We start from the raw sequence: 16,527 nt of genomic DNA on the forward strand, positions 1-16,527 counted from the left end.
ACTCCCTTTACCAAAACCAAGGGGTCCTGACTTTAGGTGTGTGTAAAATATCTGAAAATATTTAATCAGAACCATAATTTAGCAGAAAAATATTCTGCTCGAACTATTTATTGTAATGTCGCAATATTAGATATTATTATATATAATAAATTAATAATATATTAGAACTGTATTTCGTCTGAATACGAGTATGTACCTATACCGACAGTATAACAATAGAAAATATTTTTTCTGAAATTATTCATTGGATTTCTGAAATCCAAGTTGATTTTCAGATAAACTACGTACCTACGTTTTGGGACATCATTTTTAACAATTTATTTTTTGTATACTGAATAGATTTTAAATAAAATATTTTTCATAAAATTCTATTTTTCTAGAGAAATATTTTGTAGATCACTCCTATATATTTATATTGCCATTAGTAATTTATGTTGAAAGTAGTATCAGGATAGCAATTTTCAATTTTTAAAGCGAAAGTTTGTATGATAATGTATTATAAGGTTCCTGATCATCCTATAAGTTGCTATAAGTTCTTATAGGCAAAAATATTTAATAATACTATTTATAGATCTTAACCTTATAAGTTTTAAGGTGCACATTTAATATATTTACCTTGCCTGAATTTTTGATTTGTTTTAGACAAAAATTTGAAAAATTAGTTCAATGTAATGTATTAATTTACTTATTACTTATATAGACATATAGTTATTGCAATATAAATATATAATAAAATATTCTTATAGGAATATAACATAATATAAGCATCATATAACTATATTAGTAAATGCTTAGAATCATTTTTTGTAAGCAATGATTTTCTATTGTCACACTATTGTGTTCAGTGTTGAATCCAGGTATACTTCAGGGGGGCGGATGCCCCCCTTGACAAATACAATTTTCTGTCTTTCAACAAAATGTACCTATTTATTAAATGCACAATACTAATTTAAAAATAAATAATTAATAGGTTTCTAATTTATTTTGTAATTTTTTCAATATTTATAATTTCTGAATTGTAATAAATTATAATAATACAATTTATAATATGTGACGACCTTTATATTAACCTTAGATTGATTTAAAAATTTAAAAATTAATAATTTGTTTTATAACTTTTTAAATATTTATAATTTCTGAATTGCTATAAATAATAATAATAGCCAATAGGTAATACGATTTATAATGTGTGATAACCTTAGATTGATTTAAAAATTTTAAAAAAATTATTTGTTTTTAATTTGTTTTGTAGTTTTATATAAATTTGAAATGTCTAAATCAGCGCTTCTCAACCTGTGGTAAGCGTACCACTAGTGGTACGCTGAAAGCTCATAGGTGGTACGTGAAGAAAATCTACCTTTATAAAAAATTAATTTATTAACAAAATTCTATACATAACACATAAACGTATACATTATTAATAAGCGAAAAAATTGTCAGGTGGTACGTACAAATTTTCAAATTGTGTAGGTGGTACGTGACTATAAAAAGGTTGAGAACCGCTGGTCTAAATTATAAATTGTAATAAGAATAAATACCTATTAATTAATAGATAATATATAATTCATAATACTAAAATGACGTATCACCATTCACCAATGAAAAAAAGTGAAAAAGTGTGGGCCCCCCCCCCAGAAAAATTGGCTGGATTCAACACTGATTGTGTTCAAATTTAACAAATCCATTAATAGCAGTGACTTACACGCTGAGGAACCTTCGACATTAACTTAACTTTTTATTGAATTTATTGAATTTATTGAGATGAAATTCAACAAAACCTTAATATTTTTAAGTTATTTTGTACTGATAGTTAAGAAATCATACAATTTAAAATTTAAATACATTTTACTAGAAAATGTAATTTAAAGTTCTTTATAACTTATAAGTTATTTCACAGAATTTTAAAAAGATTGAAAATTGACATAGGTACACAATTTTCTTTGTTAACATTTAATTTAATTGAAGTTTTAATTTTAAGTAGTATATTTTAAATTATTAACGAAAAATTACGATTTTAATTATTTCCCAGTAATTCAAAAAATATTAATCGCAGTGACTTGACACTTTTCATCATCACGTATATCTAAATACATATTATTTTCTACGCAAATAAATTTTAAAAATATTTTTTTTTAAAGCGGTTAGTCATGGATGTCGCTCTGCTGTACAGTAGGTTACTGTAATGGATGGGATTAAATTTGAATGCAATGATAGGTATCATTGTATACGAAAAACGAATCTGAACGGAGATAATTTGTCAGTCTAGGATATATTATATTTAAATATTGTCATATATTCTATTTAGAAACAAATAAATTATTTTTCAAATAGGACGCATTTTGAATAAGGCATGGTTAATCAATTTTTCCAAAAACATTGCATATAGTTACCATAATTCATAATACTTTATATTATCATAGATAAACATATACCTGGTTTGAGGATAAATCGTTATCATTTCGCGATTTCATAAAAATTTAAAACTCAAACGCTCAAAACATTTTTCCTATAATGACACTTCAAATTTTCTCTATAGCTATTTGAAGAAAAACTTATGGAAAACTTGGTGTTAAATTTTATAACCTTAGATATAAATACAAACAATATTATGAATTTTAAACTACAAAATAATTTGCAAATATTCATGGTTTTGACGAATTTTTGTCAATATTTGAACATAAATGTGTTGTATTTTTAATTCTTAGCTATAAACACAAACATTTTTATGATTTTTCAACTTCAAAATTACTTGCAAATATTCGCGTTTTCTACAGATTTCGTAAAAATTTCAACTATAAACACTTATAAAAATAAATTGTGACTAACGATTTTTGAATATTTTTAGCTACAATAAGAACAACTCATAAGGAATCTTGTATTAAATTTTCAAGTTTTTTGGTTATCCAACATTTTTTTACCGACATTTCAAAAATAAATTCTCAAAAAAGTCGAAAATTTCAGTGATCTATTTATAAGTCAAAAAAAGTCAAAAAGTCAAGCTTTTTCTGCAAACGATTTCGTGGTTTTATTGAACTGTGTCAAAAAAAATATGGCAGTGTCGAATGTTCTTCGGTACCTATTGAGTAGGTCACTGTATTTGAAGTGTTCAATTTCTTAAATTTAAATTCACTTACAAATATAAGCTTAACCTACACGTAAAAATAATTGTAAAATTATTTCTGGCTCGGATGTTGTTGACCTAAAGAACCAAAAAAAAAAAAATGACATAAAAAATATAAATAAATGATGTAAAAATTATGGAAAATGTCTGCAAAAAATGACCCAACAATTGTCAAATTATAAAATAAAATAACTTTATTAAAAAAAAAAATGGCTTATTTTATTTTTTTAAGAAAAAAACCTTTTATTTAACATCTCGTTAAAAATTATTTTCTAAATATAAATCATGAGTCCATAAATATTCTAACAAATATTTAAAACAAAATATAAAAACACACAACACGACTCACAAGACGGACGATTGGTCGAATACTATATATTTTACAAAATAAAGTCGTTACAATACGTTTTAGCTTTATTCGCAAAATAATCATTTTATTGTTTACAATAAAATGACTATAAATATAAATATACTAAAAACTATAAATACACTTTATTTCAAACGTTGCGAGTTAACAGCTCGACCACGGCCAATAATTTTAGCGAACCTATTTATTTTCGTAACACTGACAACAATAAACTGTATTGCTAAAATTAAATTAGTTAAAATAAGATATTAATGAATTAATTATATTATATTTTATTTTAGATTCTGAACGAAGTGATGAATGTATTAATTTTACAATGATGTGTGTTTTTTGTTTTTGTGTCTATGTACAGCATAACTAGTCGAAATAATGCTTCGATTTCAAACTTTGGGGGTGGTTTCCGATGTAAAATTGAAGATCCTTGGTGCATAATAGAGGTCAAAAGTAAACATTTTCAAACAGTTTTCAAAAAAATCGTTTTTTTTTTTATATGGTTGTAATTCAAAAACTAATCACTATAAATACTTGAAATTTTCACAAAATGTTTATGTTAGTATTACATATATACAGTTTAATTTTCAAAAAGTTTTGACTTTTTTGAGTTATTTATAGACCACTGAAATTTTCGATTTTTTTGAGAATTTTTTTTGAAGTGTCGGTAAAAAAATGTTGGACGACCAAAAAAACTTGAAAATTTAATACAAGTTGTTCTTATTGTAGCTAAAAAAAATTAAAAATCATTAGTCACAATTTTTTTTTTATAACCGTTTATAGTTCAAATTTTTACGAAATCTGTCGAAAATGCGAAAATTTACAAGTAATTTTGAAGATGAAAAATCATAAAATTTTTTGTGTTTGTAACTAAGTATTAAGAATACAACGCTAAGTTTTCCATAAGTTTTCCTTTAAATAACTGAAGAGAAAACTCGAAGCATCATTATAGAAAAAATTTTAAGTGCGTTTGAATTTTAAATTTTTACGAAATAGCGTAACGATAAGGATTAATCCTCAAACGATTTTAGACATTTGTTATTATTCAAAAAGTATAAGTCGTAGATACTTGAAAATTATACCAGTTATTTAGATAGGCATTTTCTTTACATGATTTAATTTTCAAAATATTTTGACTTTTTTTGAGGTATTTATAGACAACTGAAATTTTCAATTTTTCTGAAAAATTTTTTTTTGAAGTGTTGATAAAAAATGTTTTGGCTCTATCAAAATACTTGAAAATTTAATACAAAGTTCCTCATAAGTTATTCATATTGTGATTAAAAAATTACAAAAATACATATGCAGGATTTTTTTTTATTAGCATTTGAAGTTCAAATTTTGACTAAATACATAAAAATTACGGCAATGTTCAAATTATCTTAGATCGAAATTCATAAAAGTTTTTCTTTTTATACCTAAGATTTGAAAATTTTATACAAGACTCCTAAAATATTTTTACAATAGCAGTTGAAAAATAAAAGAAATGTATAGCCACATTTTTTTTTTTTACAAGCATTTAAATTTTAATTTTGACAACATACGTAAAAATCACGAAAATCCGCGAATTATTATAAGCTAGGAATTCATAAAAAAATTTTCTTTTTAAATCTAAGATTTGAAAATTTATACAAGATTCCTTACAAATTTGTCAATCTTTATCACCAAAAAAATGTCAACCGGAAATTCAAATTAAATTTTTATTAGCATTTGAATTTTAAATATTGACAAAAATTCGTCAAAACCATGAATATTTGCAAATTATTTTGTAGTTCAAAATTCATTGAATTTGTATTCATATCTAAGGTTATAAAATTTAACACCAAGTTTTCCATAAGTTTTGCTTCAAATAGCTATAGAGAAAATTTGAAGTGTCATTATAGGAAAACTGTTTTGAGCGTTTAAGTTTTAAATTTTTATGAAATCGCGTAATGATAACGATTTATCCTCAAACGAGTAAAACGAATTTAAATATTATTTGTTATACTTCAAAAATTATAAGTCGTAGATACTTGAAAATTTCACCATATATTTAGATCGGAAATTGAAAAATTGAAAATTTGTACACAGATTATAACACATATATATTAGACGAGATGATTATATTGTGATTACGAAATGTTTTCATGGATATTAGAGAAGAATTTGTTTGAAAATTTAATACAAAGTTCCTCATTAGTTATTCTTATAGTGATTAAAAACTTATAAGAATACATACGCACAATTTTTTTTTTATAAGCGTTTATAGTTCAAATTTTTACGAAATCTGTCGAAAATGCGAAAATATGCGAGTTATTTTGAAGCTGAAAAATCATAAAATTTTTTGTATTTATAACTAAGAATTGAAAATACAACACTAAGTTTTCCATAAGTTTTTCTTGAGTAGCTATAGAGAAAACTCGTAGCATCATTATAGGAAAAATTTTAAGTGCGTTTGAATTTTAAATTTTTACGAAATAACGTAACGATAACGATTTTGAATATTTGTTATTATTCAAAAAGTATAAGCCGTAGATACGTGAAAATTTTATCAGTTATTTAGATTGCCATTTTCTTTACATGATTTAATTTAAAAAATATTTTGACTTTTTTGAGATATTTATTTGCAGGTTTTGGGTAAAAATTTTGTTTTTTCTTTAATTTTGTTAATTTTTTTCTCATGTTATAGAAAACTACTTAAAAATTGTTTAATTTCTTTTAGTTTTTAACTTTTACTTCACTAAAAAGTGATGCAGACAGAAAGAAAATAGAAAATCATAATATTATATTATACCTAGGCACCTAATATATAGGCAATTTATGTTTGACCCATAAAATCAATATAGGTTTATTCATTGCTCAGCTATGAATTTATAAGCTTTGCTACGGAAGATATTGGTTTTTTAAGTTTTTTTTATCATGATTCATGACGTAGGTTGTAGGTATTTATTTTATTTTATTAACTATGACTGTAGCATAAGTGGTTCATTTAGCACAAAACCATTTTTTCATATATTCTTAAAATTGCGTAAGATCCAACAATGGAATTACAATATAAATAACTTCATACTTGTAAGTAGGCAAGTACCTACTAAACTACTTGAATGTTTACATTCATTAATGAGTTAGGTAATTTAACATAAATAATAATAAAATGTAATCTGTGTGTAATATAATAATTATATTATAGTGAGTCTAATCTAAATAATTTAGTGTCTACATGTGATTGGTTTATAAATTTATCAGAGTGCATATCTGAGTTCCTAGAATGGTTAGATATGTCATATGTCAGATGTTTCAATGAACTAAATATTACTACTAAAACAACAGAAAGTATTACATCACCTAATAAAACTGTAGTACTTAAGCTAGATGAATTCTGATTCATCAATGACGTTAATGATATACATTTTAAAAAGTTTTCAATACTTCTTTCATCATTATTATTAAATTCCTTACATATTTTTTAAAAATGTTCTTGCATATTAATATACATTTTTTTTATTTTTTTGCCGGAGATTGTCCGATATCTCTTTGCCCAATTTTAACTTCATCGACTCCTAATTCTAATCGCATATTTTCTATGAATAACCATATGCATGGATATGAATGATTTACTAATTTAGAAAATCTGTGATCCATCCTTCAGTTTGGTTGTTCATATTCAGTTGAACTATTCCTTCAGCAAACGGTGTTGATAGATTTTTCAATTTTTGTCAGTGATTGTTGCTTTATTCTAGTAATAATATTACATTTTACATTCAGTAGTAATAGAAGTAGTCTTCATTTAAGAGCTCACTACACATGAATTTGTTATTTCCGTCTTACACATATACGACATTATTTAAAATTGATCTATTATTTAACTTTTAGATATAATAACATTATCTGTGCTTAAAAGTTGTCGATTTTTCAATATCTTAATTTAATGGTTATTTGAAAATTAATGTATTGAAAAATTCCCGACACTTAAGCACTGTGAATGAAAATTTTCTATTTTGTACGTGTGTAAAATGAAGACATCAAATGCATGGATAGCGTCTTCTTAACGACAATTATAAACATTATACAAATAATAATTACATTAAGTTAATTTTAAAGTAATAAATCTTACTTTCATTTCTGCTAAGCATTTCGTCAGTGGCGGAACTACGATCATTGAGGCCCGTGGTTACAATTTTTTTGGATATTTTTTTTTATATCTGTAATTTAAATTTCTAAACATGCTGTTTATTTAAAGGGCTGTTTATTTGTATGCAATAAAAAAAAAATATATGTTTATAGTAAATAAATAATTTATTGAATTATAATTATGGAAAGAGTAATAATAATATTTTATTTACAATGAAAATGGTTTTTTTCTGCTACGGTTTTGAGCAAACGTCTTCACCAATAACGATAATAATAATATGTAGTGATTCTCGATGGAGGTATAAAAATATTAAATGTGAGTTAAGGAAAACAGTCAAGCCTCCATTAAAAATATGAATAAAATGTATAATAGATATATTATAATAAGTGACAATCGCGTCCACAATATAAATATATAATATAACGTAACGATTTGCGAACACGGTATAATAATAAGATTGTCGATATACGATATATTTAATAAAGTAATATGACAACTCACGTGATTTTACTAACAACTTTTCATAAAATTTTAAATTATAAGGTTATTTAATTTTCTTTAAAATTTAATATATTATGTAGATGAAATATATAAATATGTCCAAAACCATTAGTTTTAATAATTAATATTAAATTTCTAGTATTTACGTAACACCAATGACGACAATGATTATATACGAATCACAATTTAATGTTGTCTTTCAATGTAAAATAATTGTAAAACTACTTACCTAAGTAACTTGGACGTTGTTTCTGACACCAAACACCGTCAAAGGTCAAACACCCAATAACACCACTCTTATATTGAAATCGTTAGAATGAAATGATAAAAATAATTTCTTTCTTGGGCCGTAGACCGTAGTATTGGCTGAAGGTGAGTTGCGGCCCGACCATTCGTTTCGGTGTTGGAGACCGGTGAATTCCGGCCCGATAATATTTTAGGTGTAAGTTAGTTGCGGCCCGACAATATTTTAGCGATAGGTGAGTTGCGGCCCAAGTAATTATCATTACATATGTACCTTACTTATATAATATATATTATAAACCTATTACCTATGTACCTATGTATAAACGAATAACGATAAACGAAATGTGCATTACGTATGGGAAGTTATATTTTTGTATATAATATGATAAAAATAATATAGATCGTTTTATCGTATTATCTGCCATAATAGGTATATGACTTACATTATGAATGCTTTGATTTTTTTTGGACATTATTATCATAATATAATATTACGTACAGATGGTGCTTGGAGTAAAAGATCTTATAAAAGAAACTACAACGCGTCATCGGGAGTAGTAATTATAATTAAGATTTATAAAATTGTCATAATTTTAAAATTTAAAAATATAATTTCAGGCTTGTATTGTTGGCCAAAGAACCAAAAAATTTTTATTCATAGGCATAAGAAACAAATACTGTTGTATTTGTCATAGATTAGATCATAGATCAACATTAGGAATCGAAAGTAAAGATCACTTATGCTTTAAAAACTGGAATTCGCCTTCAACTGCAGTATAAATAATAAACATAGTTTATTTTGGTTATTGAACCATCGTAATAAATCAGTTCTGAGAATACCCGCGTATTACAGCTGATAGGTAGGCGGTGCGCGGTGGTACGACAACGCGATAATTGCCCAGATAAAGCATCACACACACTAATGTTCATTCACTACTCACACAATGACACCGTTCAAATATACATGTAATATATTCTGCCTAAATATTACTCCTTAAAATATGCTATGCTTCAACAGCCTTAAAAGTTTCCTTATTTATGAAAAAATGTAATACAGGTAAACAGGTATATATATATATATATATATATTGGTAGTTGCCAAAATAAGCATCATTAATTAGATAAAATATATACAGAAAATGTGGTATTTAATTCTTATAATATCTTGAAAAAAAAAGATAAAATTTTAATAGATACTACTTTGTCCAATAACAATAATATTATAATAATAATAGCATAATCATGCATTTTCATGATCGTCTTTACGATCGATTACTTAGTACGTTAAACTAGTATTTTGTTATGCAGTTATAATTTTATTTTATTCAAAATTTAAAATGACATCGATCATTGAAATTTATGAAATATTTGAACATAAAACGAGTGGCCATCTGTCCATGCAGGTTATAAGTGTTTTACAGTCCTGGAGCCTTATTGCAAAAAATAATATTACTAAGTGTAATAAAGATCACTTTTTAGAATTGTGTCCTAGCACAGCTTATTGTGACGGTGTCGTTTGGCGATGTAAACAAACTTATGTGAACAGCAGTAAAAAGAATGTTAAGTGCAATTTTTACCAAGCGTGATAAAGATACATTATTAACTATAATTAAGGATTGTATTTTGCCAGGAACATTAATAATAAGTGATTGTTGGAAGGTAAGTTTGTGTTTTAATTGATTTAACTCAATTGTGTTAAATTTAAATGAGTTCAATGTTTTTAGAGTTATGACTGTTTAAAAGACGAAGGATATAGTCATTTAACGGTAAACCATTCAATAGAATTTAAGAACCCGGAAAGTGGCGCACATACTAATAACGTCGAAGGAATGTGGCGTCATACCAAAGCTTCCATGACACAGTACTCTAGGAAAAAACATTTTTATGCGGGGTATTTGGCCAAATATATGTCCCTAAAGGGATGTCGTTCTTTGGACCTAAACCCTTTAGTTGAATTTTTCAAACTTGCAGCACAATTGTATGACCCAAATGGACTAACTTTAGACTGCACAGAAACACCAAATAATTCTGATTCGGGTTCAGACGATGAGGATGATGATTTTTTTTTAATTAACAATTTTTTAATTTTTTAAATTTTAAATTTATAAATAAAATTGTAACTTACTGTTTACCCGTATTACATTTTTTCATAAATTGTTTCTTAAGTTTGAAAACCGAAGCGATTATACTTTAAATACTTAAATACTTTAAATAATGAAGTTCAGGTTATACTTGTTAGGTCATCCATCTGCCCGTAGGGCAGGTATCAATCCCCCCCGCGACCCTGAAGGGGTCGCCCTCCCCCTGCCACCCAGGTTGGATATTTAAGCTTCAGGGGGTTTAGGAGCCGAGCCCCCAACAAACTCGAGGTCCGGAGTCAATAATATACTTATGTTACTTTAACTGGCAAGGTTACAACTTACAGTACTTACTAAGTTCAAACAGTTCCTAAATTAGTATTAAAAACACGTCTTTTAAAAAAAAAATTTGCTTTATAAAATTATAAATAAAATTGAAACTACCTGTTTCCTGTATTACATTTTTTCATAAATTAGGAAACTTTCTTTTACCTGTAACTCTAAAACTAAGCTAGATAGCACAATTCTGACTTCAATAAAAACTTTTTCTACAAAAACTATACGCAGTAATAAAATAAAAATATTAAACAAACCGATTTTTAGCTAATTTTAGAAAGGATTTATTATGAATCTTGAAAATGGTGTTTTCCAATTTATACGTGCAAAAACTTCAAATGTCGGTATTTTAGTTAAGTTTTGATTTTACCAATTTATTAAACGCTAAAAACTAAACATTGAGAAAAAAAAAAAGCGGGTAAGTGGATGTCGCTCTGCTGTACATTAGGTGGTGGGGGGGGGGGACCTCTGACTAGGGTAGGTTAGATTTCAATGCAATGATAGGTATCATTGTATACGAAAAACGATTCTGAACGGAGATGATTTGTCAGTCTAGGATATATTATAGATAATTAAAAATTTTCAAATCTTTGATTTAAAAAGAACATTTTGTATAAATTTCTAGCTTAAAATAATTTGCGAATTTTCGTAATTTTTACGTATTTAGTCAATATTTGAATTTCAAATGCTAATAAAAAAAAAATTGTGCTTACGTATTTGTATAATTTTTTAATTACTATAAGAATAACTTATGAGGAACTTTGTATTCAATTTTCAAGTATTTTGATAGGGCCGAAAAATTTTTATCAACCCTTCAAAAAATTTCAGTTGTCCATTAATATCTAAAAAAAAGTCAAAATATTTTGAAAATTAAATCATGTAAAGAAAATGCCAATCTAAATAACTGATAAAATTTTCACGTATCTACGGCTTATACTTTTTGAATAATAATAAATATTCAAAATCGTTTGAGGATTAATCGTTATCGTTACGCTATTTCGTAAAAATTTAAAATTCAAACGCACTTAAAATTTTTCCTATAATGATGCTTCGAGTTTTCTCTATAGCAACTCAAGAAAAACTTATGGAAAACTTAGTGTTGTATTTTCAATCCTTAGTTATAAACGCAAAAAATTTTATGATTTTTCAGCTTCAAAATTACTAGCAATAAGTTTTCGCATTTTCGACAGATTTCGTAAAAATTTGAACTATAAACGCTTATAAAAAAAAATTGTGCGTATGTATTCTTATAAATTTTTAATCACTATAAGAATAACTAATGAGGAACTTTGTATTAAATTTTCAAACAAATTCTTCTCTAATATCCATGATAACATTTCATAATCACAATATAATCATAATATAATATAATATAATCTGTGTACAAATTTTCAATTTTTCAATTTCCGATCTAAATAAATGGTGAAATTTTCAAGTATCTACGACTTATGAATTTTGAACTACAAAATAATTTGCAAATATTCATGGTTTTGACGAATTTAGTTAGTTATAAACGCAAAATTTTTTATGATTTTTCAACTTCAAAATTACTTGCAAATTTTCGCGTTTTTGACAGATTTCGTAAAATTTTGAACTATAAACGCTTATTAAAAAAAATTGTGACTTACGAATTTAAATTTTTATTATCTACAATAAGAACAACTTATAAGGAACCTTCTATTAAATTTTCAAGTTTTTTTGGTCATCCAACATTTTTTTACCGACACTTCAAAAAAAAATTCTCAAAAAAATTGAAAATGTCAGTGGTCTATAAATAACTCAAAAAAAAGTCAAAAATTTTTGAAAATTAAACTGTATATAGATATCACTAACATAAACATTTGGTGAAAATTTCAAGTATTTACAGTGATTAGTTTTTGAATTTCAACCATATAAAAAAATCGATTTGGTCGAAAACTGATTTTGCGTAAAAATTCCCGGTTTTCTGTCATTTTTTTTTTGTTTTTCTCGATTTTTTTGAAAACTGTTTGAAAATGTTTACTTTTGACCTCTATAATGCACCAAGGATCTCAATTTTACATCGGAAACCACCCCCAAAGTTTGAAATCGAAGCATTATTTAGACTAGTTATGCTGTACACACATAAAAAAAAAAACACACATCATTGTAAAATCAATACATTCATCACTTCGTTCAGAATTTAAAAAATTAAAAATATTCAATTGTAAGTATTTTTTTTTAATTGCGCGTTGACGAAAAAAAATGTTTTTCGTCAATAACTTCAAAACGAAGTTTGAGGGGGCTTTTTTTTATATTCTTATAAAGCACCGTAAACCACGGATTTTAGAAAAAAAAAATTTTAAAATCGATAGGTTGCTAAACTAGAATCGTTCCTTTTTTTGACATGGATAACGAATAATAGGTATTAATTTACTAATGATGTGATACAGTGTTCTCATTTTATTAGATTCTGAACGAAGTGATGAATGTATTGATTTTACAATTATGTGTTTTTTTTTTTTTTTTTTGTGTCTGTGTACAGCATAACTAGTCGAAATAATGCTTCGATTTCAAACTTTATATTAATGGTGCTTGCAGCAGAGTCTAAATTATCATCAATATTTTCGACCATTATTTTCCCTATTGGAGACTGAACATAAGAAGTAGACTTATTAAAATCAACTGACGTGTTTGCTTCTAAACATGGACTTTTTTGGTCTAATTCATCGTCTACAAGAAGATAAAACCTTACATTGATCATCAATAAATGTAAAAATATTAACCTTAATTATATCAATCTTATTAATTTATTATTCTAAATTTCTAATAGTTTTTGAAAAAATAATGAGTGTAGTTATTTGATAAACAAATCAAATGGTATTTTAACAACTATAATAATTAATAAACAAATAATTTGGAAATCACAAATTTAGATATTAAAATATGGCCTATGCATTGCATTCATTGTTTATAATAAAATATTTTATGACTAGATAATAGATAGGGATTTTTTTTTTAACTTACAGTTTTCTCTAACACGGGGGATTAACACATATTCAGGATCTTTTTCAGAATCATATGTTTCTTCATCAGCTGATTCCCCGCTTGTGTTATTTGATACAAGCATCTTAAATTTTTTATTTAAGCTTATTGATTATAATACTATTAATAAGTTGAAAAAATATTTAATCATATCATTTTTCAATATTGTATAACAATATAACAATATAGTTACTAGTTAGTTATTTAAATATTAAAATATGTATATTATATGTATATATATATATAGTTACTCAAAATAAAATATAAATAAAAAAGTGTAGGTATAATATGTACTAAACCAATAATTTTGTTACCCAGATTATTAAAATTAAATTCTAGAAAAAACTATAATTAGTTTAAAATAGAAATAAAAATTATAAAAGTATTTATATTTACTTAATGTTACAAAGTTAACTAAAAAATTAAAAAATTGATAAGAACTTGTAGTTTTCAACTTTGGAGGACTTGCAATTCTGTTGAATTGATAATTTTTGTTTTTAGACACACGATTTTGCTCACTTTTGGTAATATTCAATTCTTCAGTGTTTGATAAGTCAGATAAATATTAAGCTAATTTACATTTAGCATGGGCTGATTCAAACTACCTGTGAACATTAATTCAAAATAACAATTGGGTATATTATGTTGATTAAAGATCTTGTTAAAGATTAAATTATATAATTTTTAAATCATGTTTTATAATACTTATACTATAGGCATTTCCAAGTTTTCGTGTAGGCAACCATTAAAATTCTAGCTGATTAGGAATAACCCTTTTTACAATGTATCTTTTAGAATGTTTTCTATCATTTGGCCAGGCACATGTTTTTTTTAAGCCACGTGTGTGTGACTGCTTCCACTGATTCATCAGTGTTTTTTGTACTTATTATAATTAAGTTTGCAAAAATAAAATAAAAACTAGAAACGTAAACGTATTGTCTCCAACGCTGTTAAATTAGAAAATGTCTTGATATACGAAATTACTATGCATCAAGGTCAAATACAAATTAAAGTAATTGCATTTTTCATATAATTTTAAAGAATAATACGTAAAATTAATATTTGAATTAAAATAATAGAAATATATAAATATCATTGATTATAAATATTAGGTATATAAATAATGCAATATGTTGTAGATATTATGTAAATATTAATTTCTCCGAGTTATTTTCGAGAATTTACCCCCTCCCTCTCCTGAATAGCGGACACCTCTGAAATAACGAACAAAATTACGACTACCGAAAGTGTCCAGTATTTAGAGGTTTCACTGTTATAATAACGGAACCAAATTAATTTAAATGCCTCATAGAACACAATATAAATGAAGATGATGAGTATAAGTTTACAAATACAATAATACCGTCGGACCGACGGACCACGAACATCACGTGGACCAACCTCCAAGACAGCTTTGAACGGACAAAAGACAAAACTGACATGTCCGTGATGCTGAATTTTGCGAACCGTGTGACTTCTGGATCTCAGCGAAATTGGCAAACAGAATGTGATGGCGAGCAGATACCACTCGAATGAAAGTTACCGTGCAATATGTATTACCGGACTTCGACGCGCATACAATTACACGACACCGACCAGTTTCGGGACATGCGAATATAATACTTGCGCCTCTAATGCGTATAGAAGTATATAAAAAAATGTTACCCAAGGTGACGTTAAATTAGACGACAACACCAGTGGAAACGTTAGATCCGTACGCAAACCAGGACATCCGGCAACCACAAAAATGTTATAGCATACTCGGGGTGACAACAGTGAAGTAGGTAAGTCATCAGGCATACGTAAACTATGCCCAAATGACCTTTTTTTTTGTAAACTGAGCTCAAATTTTTATCTACGTTAAAAAGGTATAACGTAAACTGCGCTTTAGTTGTTATCTATATGTTAATATACATGTTAAAAAAGTATAACTTAAGCTGTGACTCGTTTGTAAAATATGCCTATGAAACTTTTGACTTATTAAAGGCACTATGATTGTGTACTTTTTCAATTAATAACAATATAATAAAATATATATATTTTTTTTTTTTTTGGAGGGGGGGAGTTTATTGGGCCTTTTAGACCATCCCGTCTCATAATCAACACCTCCTAACTGTTCAACGTCCTTTTTTATAATATCGCATTCTTGGTCTTCCCAGAGACTTTTTACCTACAGGATTTTTTTCAATCACTGCATTTAATAGTAGATTTTAGCTCCTCCAACCAAGTCTCTACTCCCCAGTTATTTTGTCTTTGATCGAACCATATATTTTCCGCAACACTTTTCTTTCGAAGGCCATGAATCTATGCTCTTCCATTTTTCTAAGAGGCCATATTTCCGATCCATACAATACAACCAGTCGTATTAAGGACGTATATAATTGTTCTTTCATTCTTCGCGATATTTCTCGTGAGCTTAGTACCTTAGTCAGTCAATAGTAACATTTATTCTCAGCTTGAATTCTTGCTGCTACCTCGTTTGCTACATTATTTTTTTCAATTAAAATAGAATCTAGGTATCTGTTCTACCCTTTTAAATTCATAGTGATCTATTTTTATAGATTGACAAAAAGGTAGTTCCCGTCTACTCAAAAACATATACTCAGTTTTTCCCTCGTTTACATATAGTCCTACTTTTGATGCTGCTTTATATAGTCTACTGAATAAAATCTTCAACCTATCCTGAGACTCTTCTATCAATACTATATTGTCAGCATAAGCAAGTAGGCCTATCGAGGTGTCTTGTAGCCTTATACCCTTGTTAGGCAAATTT

Source organism: Diuraphis noxia, unplaced genomic scaffold (assembly GCF_037042655.1).
Source record: "Diuraphis noxia isolate RWA-SAM2 unplaced genomic scaffold, SU_Dnox_SAM2 contig0001, whole genome shotgun sequence".
NCBI lineage: Eukaryota > Metazoa > Arthropoda > Insecta > Hemiptera > Aphididae > Diuraphis > Diuraphis noxia.